Source organism: Monodelphis domestica, chromosome 2, assembly GCF_027887165.1.
Source record: "Monodelphis domestica isolate mMonDom1 chromosome 2, mMonDom1.pri, whole genome shotgun sequence".
NCBI classification, from domain to species: domain Eukaryota; kingdom Metazoa; phylum Chordata; class Mammalia; order Didelphimorphia; family Didelphidae; genus Monodelphis; species Monodelphis domestica.
Window position 1 is genome coordinate 525,307,670 of NC_077228.1, and position 12,570 is coordinate 525,320,239.

The window sequence follows — 12,570 nt, forward strand, 5'->3', positions numbered from 1 at the left end:
AATAAGGAATCGTTAAAGTTCTCTTGATTTTGAGTAAAAATCTTGCACAACAATATGGTTCTTTAAGGTTTACAAGGAACTTTCCTAACAAAAATTTGAGTTAGATTTTTAAAGATTTTATTAATGTGCTTTGTTTTTACATTTCAAACATAGGTTGTTCCCTTTTTGTGGAAGGTCTCATAACAAAGTATAACATTCAAGTAAAACTAATAACCAAGATTTCATCTGAAAGTACATACAATATTGGCATCGCCATCTTTCTATTTTTTTAAACTTTAGCCATTCTATTTAAATAATATTTTATTTCTCCCCAATTACATGTAAAAATGATGTTTAACATTCACTTTTTAAAAAACGTTAAGTTCCAAATTCTCTCCCCTCTTTTCTATCCTGCCTCTTTCACTCCCTCTAACTTTCCTCTCTCCCTGAGATGGTAAGAAATCTGGTATAGATTTTCCACATTCAATCACATAAAAGATTTTTCCATATTAGTCATTTGTGAGAGAGTTCTTAAATAAAAAGAAGAAAGTAGAATATACTATATATAATATATGTACGATATGTTCAGCCTGCATCCCGACTCGATTAGTTCTTTGTCAGAGGATACATTACGAGTCTCCAGGATTGTCTTGTATCACCACGTTAGTGAGAATAACTAGATCATTCACCGTTGTTTGCCAAAAAATATTACTGTCATTAAGCACAATGTTCTTTTCATTTTACTTTGCATCAATGTATGTAAGTCTTTCCAGGTTTTTCTAAAATAATCCTGCTGGTCATTTCTCTTTTGTTTGTTAGGTTTTTTTATGATTTTATTGAATTGATTAATTTAGAACATTTTTCCAGTATTACAAAAACCATGTTCTTTCCATCCCCTTCCCGCAACCCCCTCCCATATCTGACACACTTGTCTTTTCCTAAAGCACACTAGTATTCCATCATAATCTTATACTAGAACTTGTTCAGCTATTCCCCAATTCCCTCAGTTTCTAGTTTTTGTTACCACAAAAAAAAAAGAGTTACAATAAGTATTTTTGGACAAGTAGGTCCTTTTCTCTTTTAAAAAAAATCTGTTTGGGATATACACCTTGTGTTGATCTTGCCGGATCAAAGGGTATGCACAGTTTTATAATTCTTTGAGATAGTTTTGACATAGATTTTGCAAACTTTGGCATCCCCATCTTACAGATAAAGAAACTGAGGTCATATTGTTTCCCTGCTTCAGTTTATTTCATCTGTTTTCCATTACTCTGTCTATTTCAAGTCCTCAGAATTCTTCATAATTTTGAAGAACTCTGTCTTGTTCCTGACTACTTATCTCACTTAGTGTCTAAAATGGGATGGACTTGTCTCTTCATTGCAAGTTTAACTGGAGTATCTACCATCTCTCTCTCTCTCTCTCTCTCTCTCTCTCTCTCTCTCTCTCTCTCTCTCTCTCTCTCTCTCTCTCTCTCTCTCTCTCTGTCTCTTTCTCTCTCTCTCTCCTCTCTTTCTCCTCCCCTCCCTCTCTCTCTCCCTCTCTCTCTGTCTCTCTCTCCTTCTTTCCCCCTCTCTGTCTCTGTCTCTCTCTCCCTCTCTCTCTCCCTCTCTCTCTGTCTCTCTCTGTCTCTGTCTCTCTCCCTCTCTCTCTGTCTCTCTCCCTCTGTCTCTCTCTCTCCCATATAGTCTCAGCTTTTGCCTTTTGTTTTTCTGCCTCCATGTTTGTCCATAGTGGTTCCTCTGCAGCTGAACCACTTTCTTCTTGCCCTGAACTCCAGGTGGGGTTCCCAACGCCGCCTCTTTCCACAAAGGTCTCGCTGATTCTCGGCTAAGCTCTCTTTTATGCTCTGACAATATTCTCTATCCATAAGCCTATGTTATCGTGACTTTTGCTCCTGCTACCTCCCCTCCTCAACTGCAAACTACTTGTGGGTACGACCACTTTATAGACCTTTTTCTCACCCCTGTAGCACTTAGCAGAAGACACTGCCTGTTGCAAATGTTCAATACATAGCTGACAGCTGAACAAGTGAGTTAGAAGTAGTGAAGCATTTATTGACTGGGGAGAATATGGAAGGTGGGAGAAATAGCCTAAATCTGGACTAAAAAGAAGTCAGTTCGAGCTGTGGTCCAAGGATTATAACGTTTCCTAATCCATGTTTTCATTTAATTTTCTTTTTTATTATGAACTTAATCATAAATAAGAACAAGTTATTATAGAAAAAGAAAATACATACATTACAGACTAAAAGTGCACATCAGATTGAACAAGGTTGGAGCACAATAACCAGGCTTCTGGTCCCTTCTGAACTTATTTTATTTTCTGCTGTGTCCTGCTAAGCATCTTAAAGAAGACAGCCTCATTATTGATGACCGAGCAGGCTGAGGCTAGTGGGTTTTGCAATTAATTCATGGATCCTTCAGTCGTGGGGGGAAAGTGTTTATGCAATTTGGAGACTAGTGGAGATGTCACTCCCTTGCTTTTGATTAGGCCAACTCATTAGTGAGCTAGTCTGCCCAATTTTCCTTTGCTCTCGTCTTATCTGCCTGCCTGCTTTTACTTATGTCTCTCTTCCTGGGACGTTTCATTCCCTGTGCTTTTTGCTGTCTACTTGGAACCAACCAACACTCACTGATAACATCGAGGTCGTCTCTGGTGCTCCGTCCAGCTGTGCTCCAGTGGCGCCGTGGACCACAGTTCTTCATCTATGGTGTTTTCTTAATACATGTCCTAACTCTGCAAAAGACAACAGTTTAAGCTTTTCTAGCATCCATTTGTTTTGCTTATTTTAGCTCAAGATTGCACTCTCCTTGTCCTTGAACCAAAAGCTAAACATAATGTGTTCTTTTTTTCTAAATTTGTCTTCCAGTTTTGCATAAGAGAAACAGAACAAGAAAAGTAAAGAAGCACCTGAAATCCATTCTTGGCTTACAGTTTCAGGGTTTAAACCTCCTCCACCCAGTTATCAGACTGATCTTCCTGAAACATAAATTGAACCATGTTACCACCCTCATTCAATCAACTCCTGTAGCTCCCTATTGCTTCCAGGATCAAATATGAAACCTCTGTTTTGTTTTGGTTTTTTAATACCTCACACAACCCCCCCATTCCCCAATGACACTGGCCTTTTTACTGTTGTCTGGACACATTTCTCCCTCTCCTGACTCCATTCGTTTTCCTATGCCTGGGATGCTCTTCCTTCTCATTTCTGCCTCCCAGCTTTTCTGACATCCTTCAGTTCAAGGATCACCTAAAATCTTACATCCCACAAGATACCTTTTCTAGTCAACTTCAATTTTAGTGTCTTTCCTTAGATATTTTCTCTAATTTATCATTTATATGTATATAGATTTATATGATGTACATAAATACCACACATACTCATCATATACACACCCACAAGATCCACACTCACACAAGTGTGTGTGGGGGGAGAGAGAGACCTTGTTTTTACACAGTTGTTTGCATGTTATCCCCGCCACCCCATGCCCATGCCCAGTAGATGATGGGCTCCTTTGAAATCTCTCTCTCTCTCTCTCTCTCTCTCTCTCTCTCTCTCTCTCTCTCTCACTTTTTCCTCTTTCTTTTTCACCATTCTCTCTCATTCTCTTTCATTCTCTCTCTCACTCTCTTTCTCTCACTCTTTCTCTTTCTCTCCATTCTCACTCTCATTATCTTCTTATCTTTCATTCTCTCTCTCCCTCTCTCCCTCTCTCTCTCTCTGTTTCTCTCTCTCTCTCTCTCTGTCTCTCTCTCTCACTTTTTCCTCTTTCTTTTTCACCATTCTCTCTCATTCTCTTTCATTCTCTCTCTCACTCTCTTTCTCTCACTCTTTCTCTTTCTCTCCATTCGCACTCTCATTATCTTCTTATCTTTCATTCTCTCTCTCCCTCTCTCTCTCCATTCTTTCTCACTCTCTTTCTCTCATTCTCTCTCATTATCTCACTTTCTCTTTCTTTTTCTCCATTCTCTTTCATTCTCCTTCTTTCATTCTCTCTCTTGCTCTCTCCCTCTCTTTATATGTGTGTGTGTGTGTGTGTGTGTGTGTGTCTTTTCTGGAATATTCAGCCTTTAGCACAGTGCATGGAATGCAGTGGATGCTTAATAAGTGCTTGTTGACTGGCAGAATAAATTATTTAAAATACCAGGGCATTAAATGCAAGATAGGTGAAGAATAGGCATATTTAATTTTTTAATATTAATACTTATTTTTGAGTTTTCTCAATCCCCCTTATTTCCCATTATATCCCAGCCCTTTCTCCCATCTGACGAGCCATCCCTTATAACAAAGTATAAAAAAAAGAAAACAATGAAAGGAAAAAGGAAGTTGTTCAGCAAAACTAAACAGCAGAGCTGATCATATATACAGTGTTCCACACCCATGGTCCCCCACCTCTGCAAACAAAACAGGGAGAAGAATTCTCATTTTACTCCTCTGGGACAAAGCTTTGTCTTTATAATCATGAAGCATTTAAAAGAAAAATAAATTCTGTTCTCACCATTTATGTCATCATAGTCACTGTGCATATTGTGTTCCTGGTTCAGTTCAGTTCATCTGTTTTGCATTCCTCTGTATATTCAAGGTCTTGAGAATTCTTCACGTAGTCATCAGTTCTTACAGCACAGTAATATCCCATTGCCTTCCATCTAACTTCTCTGACAATATTGCATCTTCTATGTAGTTGAAACTAGATAAATGTTTATGGAATTGAATTTCGAGAATTTATCTCAGTTTATCTTGTAAATTGTGTATCTTCAATCAATAAACAAACATTTATTGAATGTCTGCTAAGCACCGGTTAGAGGGTTTACATCCTACGCTGGGTCAGTTCACCTCGGGGTATTTCAACATCCCATATACCAAGAAAAAAATGGTGGCAGTAAAGAAAGTGGGTGATGCTACCAGTAAATCAGTGGTCCAGTCCTCCATGAGAATAATTAAACCTTCATGGAGAATTTTTTTTCCACAGGTCGGTTATGAACGCTGCCTCCTTTTCCAGATGGGAAATGTATTTACAGAAATGTAAAGGGCTCATCCCTCCCCCAAGGCATGTCTTCCAGAGTCTAAGAAATGTTGATAATAATAAAAAATAATAAATAGTTAATGATACTTTAATTGCAGAACAAAATAAAGACAGTCTATAATACAAAATATCCTACTCCACAAATCAGGGGTAGGGGCAGCCCTAATACACTAGAAAACAGGAAGAAAAATAATAATAGTGAATATCTAATATTTATATGGTGTTTACTATGTGCCAGACAGTGTTCTAAGTCTTTTATAGTTATTCTCTTATTTGATGCTCATGACAACACTGGGAACTATGTACTATTATTATCCCCATTTTACAGATGAAGAAACTAAGACAAATAGGGGTGAGTGACTTTCTTAAGGTCACATAGCTAGTAAGTGTCTGAGGCCAGATTTAAATAGAGGCTTTCCTGGCTCCAATGCTCTACCCACTGTGCTCTTAGATGCCTTATAGTGGATCATTACTACCTCCAGACCCCCAAAGATCACTGGAGAAATGTAGGGAATCCAGGGCTTCTGGAGATTTCAGGTCTAGGATTCCAGACTGGTACTCCCTAGTACCATGAGTCAATCCTGTGCTTATAAGGCACCTACTGTGTGCTAGACAATATGTCAGGTGTGAGTCATTCAGTGATAAAGACTGAAGCGATCTCTATTTGCAAGGAGTCTACGTGACAATGAAGGAGACCACAAATACATCTAGAAAAGTACATAACATAGTTATAAAGTAGGTGAAATCAAATGCATACAAAGGAGAGAAATCTGAGATAGCTTGGGAGGAAGGGCTCCAACCATCAGGGAGAGCTGGGCAAGAGAGGCTTGGGGCAGAAGATGGTGTTTTAATTGCCTTTTCAAAGAAGAGAGGGTCTCCATGCCATGGAGGCAAGAGGGCAATGCATGGTAGGCATAGGAGATGGTCAGTGCAAAGGGTGCAAAGACAAAGGTGAGAGATGAAGGACCAAAGAGAAGACCAGTTTGGCTGGATGACAGAACAGGCAGGGATATGATGTTCAATAAGGCTAAAAAGGTAAATTGAGATCAGGAATGAAGGACCAAAGAGAAGACCAGTTTGGCTGGATGACAGAACAGGCAGGGGTATGATGTTCAACAAGGCTAAAAAGGTAAATTGAGATCAGGAATGAAGGACCAAAGAGAAGACCAGTTTGGCTGGATGACAGAACAGGCAGGGGTATGATGTTCAACAAGGCTTAAAAGGTAAATTGAGGTCAGATTGTCTAAAGCTTTGAGAACTAACTGAAGGAGTTCGCGTTTCATCCTAAAGGCAATAGGGAGCTGGAGCTGCCTTATTCATTAATTTATTAGTTTCTTGATTGGGGGAGTCACATAGTAAGAACTGTGCTTAAGCAAAGTTGTCTTGGCAACTGTAGGTAGGAAGGACTTGAATGGGAAGACACTTGAGGCAAGGAAAAAACTGAAGAGCCTTTCCCAATCATTTCAATGGCAGGTGATGAGGCTCCGAACGAAGGTGAAGTGAGAGGAAAGTTCAGCTGGGAGAAATGCTGTGAAGGTAGGAAAGCTTAGAAAGACCGTTGCAAGATTTGACATCTGATTGGCTATGTGGTATGGAAAGGAGTCCCAAATAATGCCAAGATTATGAACCAGAGAAACGGGAAGGATGGTGATGCCTTTGACAGAAGGCAAGGGAGAAAAAATGACGAGTTCAGTTTTAGACATGTTGATTTTAAGAATCTCTAGCACACCCCGCTTAAAATGTCCAATCAGCAATTGGTGTTGCATGACTGGAGCTTGGGAAAACCAGGCTGGATGTGTAGATCTAGGTGTGATCTGCATACATAGAGATGATCATTAAATTCATGGGAATCAAGGAGTTTTCTGAGAATGCCAAGGGAGAAGGGAGGAGGACCTACGGGTGTCTTTGGCTTCACTCAAGGTGGTATCATAAGGATAATAAGCAGTAAGGAGACTGAAGTCAGAGAAGAGGAACCAGATGAAAATAACATCACAAAAGCCCAGAGAGGAGAGAATGTCCAGGAGGAGAGGGTGACCAACAGTGCCAAACGCAGCAGCTAGATCAAGGGGGATGACTGAGAAAAGACAATGAGATTTGGCAATTTAAGAGATTGTTGGTGACATTAGAAAGAGAAACTGTTGTTAGCCCCAGAAGATTTCCTGTCCAAGACTTCAGCCTGAGGTTGTGTTGATCCTCTCCAGTGTGGCTGTGTGGAGGAGGGAAAGGAAAGACCGAACTATGAAGGGGGCCTTTATGTTCCAACATCACCCCTGCCCAAGAGCAATGGACTTCTGGAGTCATGTACTGGGGCTGTTTTGTTGGGGATTTTTTGGTCCAAAATGTCAACTTTTGCTCCCAGAAGACCAGCTAATGGAAGGTGCTAATGACCTCATGTTAACGACCCAGGTGGCTTTGCCATCCCACTGGGACTAGAATACAGTGCCCAGCACTATTGCCGAGTTGAACGCAACCGTCTTAAAACATTCTGACTGACACCTTCTGACTCATTCTTGGCAGGGTCTGGTAAAGCCTCCAGAGTCTGAGGAAGAACAGATCTATGAAAAAGCCTATTTTGGTGGCTGAAATGTCAGGCGTTTCCTGGTTGAGCTCAGTAGCCTTCCCTTTACATCCACTCAATACAATGATTTCATTTTTCTCCCTGCTTGTCAATAATTGTCATCCTTTGTGGGTAAGTTGAGAACAAATGTAGCTTTGTGGCTGACTAATCAAACAATAACTGCCTCCGTTTCCTTCTCTCTTTGTCTTGTGTTGGGGCAGTCTTCAATAATACAGGGCTCAGTATTATCAGGCATCCGCACAATGGCAGATCATTATTTGGTCAATTCTCTGTGGAAACCAGTCATCAAAAAGGAATTCATAGTATATTAGATCATATATTTTGAGCTGGACCTTAGAAATCATCAAATTCCAATTTTCCTGAGGTTCAGAGAGGTTAATTCACTTGACTAAGGTCATATAGCTATTAAAGGTCTGGCTCCAGGGCTTCCTCCACTTCACATCTAGGATTCGATCCGCCACAGCATGTACTCTCAAATTCCTTTGCTTCATCCCCAGGCCTATTTCTACTTAATTCCTTCTGAACAAACCTTAGCTAAAGTCCCACTGAGCAAATGGATGGTTGCTTTATTCTTCAGACTACTCGAATCCTTGAGCAGTATCAATGATATAGCGGATAGGGAGATGGCCTTGGAGTCAGCAAAACTCAGATTCAGATTTGGCCTCCAACTCATACTGGCTATATGACCTTAGGCAAGTCATGTAATCTTGGAATAACTGATAAATATTTATCAAATGCCTACTAAGTTGTAGGCACTGTCCTAAGTACTGGGGATTCAAAAAGCAGCAAAAGACAGTCCCTGCCTTCAGGGAACTTACAATCAAACAACTTCCTAAGACTATGATTTGCAAAGAATTTCATTCCCATTCCACCCACCCCCATCCCTGTTAGACAATTAATTCCTTGAAAGGAAGATTGTTTTTTTTTCTTATTGTCTTTCCTGGGATATTCAGCACTTATCACAGTGTTTAGAGTATGATATCTTCTTAAGAAATTCTTTTTGATAGACAGAATAAATATAAATATTAGGGAGTTTAATATAAGTAATTTTAGAGTAGACTCTAAAAGATCACTCTAGTGCAAATATTAATAATATGGAAATGGGCCTTGATCAATGACACATGTTAAACCCAGTGGAATTTTGCATCAGATACAGGAAGGGGGTGGTGGAAGGGGAGGGAAAGAAAATGAGTCTTGTAACCATGGAAAAATATTTTCAATCATTTAATTAAATAAAAATTTAACAATATAAGGGAAGTAAGTCAATCCTACCCTGGTAAGGGAAGCTTCCTCATTGTGGATTTCCTACAAAGTTCTAGAACCTCCTCCCAATCCCTCCAAAATTCAGCCTCATCACAACATGCTAATAGGACAAGGACCAGAGAAAAGGCAGCATTCTCAGCTACAAGATAGCACAATAGGTAAAAAGGTATCCCAATAGTAGGAGTGAGGAAGTCAAATGAATTTATCTAGTTAATGAACGTGTATGTTGCTCCTTATTTCTTAGATCCATCTCACTCTTCACTGTATTGAGCCTTCTGATGAAAGATAAGAGTCAGATGATCAAGAGAAGGAAGCATGTGGTCCCATTTATTACTTAGTAGAAGAAAGGATCATGGTAGGATAGATCTGGGAACTGAGCCAAGCTAGATCATGCATGGTGGCTGGACTCCTGTATTCTTCTGAAATGAGGCCAAATGTTGAATATCAGTCATTAATGTGTGACAGCCGGTGTGAAACCATGAACCTGGGATTGCTACTTGGTTGTGGGTGGGAGAAATGGAATCCTGGGCGTGATTAATCGCCATCAGGTAACACACTTCTCGACATATGTCTCTGGTATTGAGAAAATTGGCAAAATCCATTTTTTGCATAAATGCTCTCTTTTTGCATTTTTCACAATTTCCATTTTTCCTTTTCAGTTTTGCCTGTTCACATAAGAGATTTTAGTATAAACTGACAGCCTTGGAAACTAAAGTCTGTTGGGGTTTCCCTCACTCCTCCCCCCACAAAGAGATGGTTCACACCTGAAGCTTGCATGAGATCATGTTGATGGCCAAGATATTTCCTTCTTCCATGCTATAGAATGGTTCCAAGTCCTGCTGCTGAGCTTGAAACATTGTCTTCTGAACATCTGATTGACGCCTCCCTACTGGTTTGTTGGCAGGGTCTGGTAGACCTCCAGAGTCAAGGGATTGATTTAGCTGAATTGAAGAGGAGGGCTGAACAATTATCTAATGACTCTTTGGATAGTGTTGGCACCCAGGGTGGAGCGAATATGGATGTACCATTCAATTAGAGGGGTCAAGATTTGGATGTCTCTGCATCCCTAAACCCACTTATTCAGAGCAAAAGGAAATTGCTTTTTCCTTCAAAGTGCTTCCTCTCAGTATCATCCACCTGGTCACAGATTTAGAGTTAGAAGGGACATGAATGAGTGAATGAATGAATGAATGAATGAATGAGTGAGTGAATGAATGAATGAATGAATGAGTGAGTGAATGAATGAATGAATGAGTGAGTGAATGAATGAATGAAAAGCATTTATTGAACACTTCCTGTGTTTGAGGCCCTATATGAAGAATTAAGGATATGAATAAATGATATCATTCCTGTCCTCAAGAAGTTTAATTCTAATGAAAGAGATACACATATAGAGGTGTGGTCGCAAAGCAAGAGAGCATTGGGGATGACATTGAGCCATAGGATACTTAATTCCCATTCCTTGCCGTAGCATGGCAACATTGGTTGGAGAGCAAGACATGGAAAGGAAGAAATGAAACATCAGCCAGGCAGATTTCAGATGGCCAGGATGGAATATTATGTAGAATGTGAAGTTGTCCTCATCTACAGTTAAGTATCCTGATCTGGTTCTATTTGCACTAAGATGCTCAGCCCAGGACAGAAATCACAAAACTCCCTGCGGATTGGGAATAGGATTTTTTTTTCTTTGCAGTCCAGTTAAGAAGATTGTGTCTGGTGTGGAGAAGGGCAAATAGCCAGTTAGCCAGGGTTGAGGTGACCTATGAAACACTGGTTTTAGTCTCCTCAATTTAGAGATGAAGAAATGAAATCCCAGAGAGCACGGAATGATCTTAAATTTAGACAAGAAGGGACCTTAGGAGTCCATTCAAACTTCCTCATATTATAGATGGAAAAAAATGAAGATGTAGAGAAATAAAGTGACTTGCTACTTCCTGTAAGAGGTAGGATTTGAACTCAAGTCTTCCTCAATCCATCATGGTACCTGTCATTGATTATCATTCAAGCAAATTATTCAAGCAAATCAATATCAGTTATGCACAGCCAGAAAATAGTAGCCTAGAATTCAAACCCAGGGGCTCCAACTCCAGCCCTGGCAATGTGGCACACATTTGTAACATAATCTGATTCCATAGAACAAGGACCTCTCCCCACAAAAGTGCAATCAGGCTTTAGGGATATTAGGCGGGAAACTAGATTCCTGGGAGAATAAGTCCTTAACCCACTTGGACATCAAGTCCAACCCTAGATAACCCCCAAATGTTCCTCAGTTTGCAATGGAGATATAATTCTAAGAAGTACAGATGGAGTTTCTGAGCCTGGGTAATTTCCTGGGATTTTCCAGTAGGACTAAAGATACTTAAACAATTCTATGCCTCAGTTTCCTCATCTGGAAAATTAAGGGGTTGTCCCTCATGGCTTCTAAGGTCTCTAAATCTATGTTCTTAAATGACTTAGCCTTTCTCTGCCTCAGTTTCTTTATCTGTAAAATGAGGGAGTTGAATTCAGTAATGTCTAAGTTCCCTTCCAGCTTAAAATCAATAATCTTATGTGAAAGACAAACTTAATCTGCCAAACTTCCTAACTAAGATTCTCTAACCCAGAATTTCCTGTTTCAAGCACCTCTGGCCCAGGACAAAGACTTTGTCTAAAGGAAATTCTGGCAAAAACTCTGGTGAGGTTAGCCAGGGTCAAGGTCGAGCTGTTCCCCGATTCCCTAAGGAAGAACAATGTTTCTTAGAGGCAGCAAGTGTCAGCCTTCTAACTGGCAGGAACACCACCAGGTCATTGCCAGGCTTTCAGACCGGGATTTGAACCTTTAGCCCTGGACCAAGGAGTTGAGTTTTCTTTTGTCAATCTGATTCAGATAAGGAGAAACAATTAGTCCTTTACCACATGAACTGAAACTTTCAGAGAACTTGAACCAACAAACCAAAAAGGCCATTTGTAGGACACCTCAATGGTTGCCTTCAGGCTCTTGGGGCTGGATGTCAATGACTGGAAATCAAATTTCCTTTTTGTAAATCCTTACCTTCCATCTTAGAATCAATACTGGATTCTAAGGCAGAAGAGTGGTAAGGGCTAGCAATGGGGGTTAAATGACTTGCCCAGGGTCACACAGCTAGGAAGTTTCAGAGACCAATATTGAATTTCTTTTTTTTTAACCCTCACTTTCCAATTTAGAATCAATACTGGATATTGGTTCTAAGGTAGAAGAGTGCTAAAGGCTAGGCAATGAGGGTTAAGTGACTTGCCCAGGGTCACACAGCTGGGAAGTGTTTGAGGTCAAATTTGAACCCAAGACCTCCTGTTTCTAGACCTGGCTGTCAATCCACTGAGCCACTCAGCTGCCTCCCAAATTTTCTTTAATGAGCAGTGACCCCCCAGCTCTGCCAAGTCACACAAAAGCCATAGTGCCATGAAAAGGAGAATCAGCCAGGAGACCTGAGTTCTGGATCAGGATTTGTCCATTGTTTTTTGTGTGATCTTGAACAGATGATATCTCTTCCCTGGCTTTCAGTTTCCTCATCCATAAAATGGACTTCTGAACTCTCTTCCACCTCAGGATCTATGATCCTGTGACAAAAATTCAGATCTCTCATTTTTAATCAGTCAACAAACAGTTATTAAGACCATTCTCTGTGCCAGGCAATGGCCAGTGCCCTGATGATATAAAGAAAAAAATGGAACAATCCTTATTCTAAGGAGCTCACATTTCACTGCCT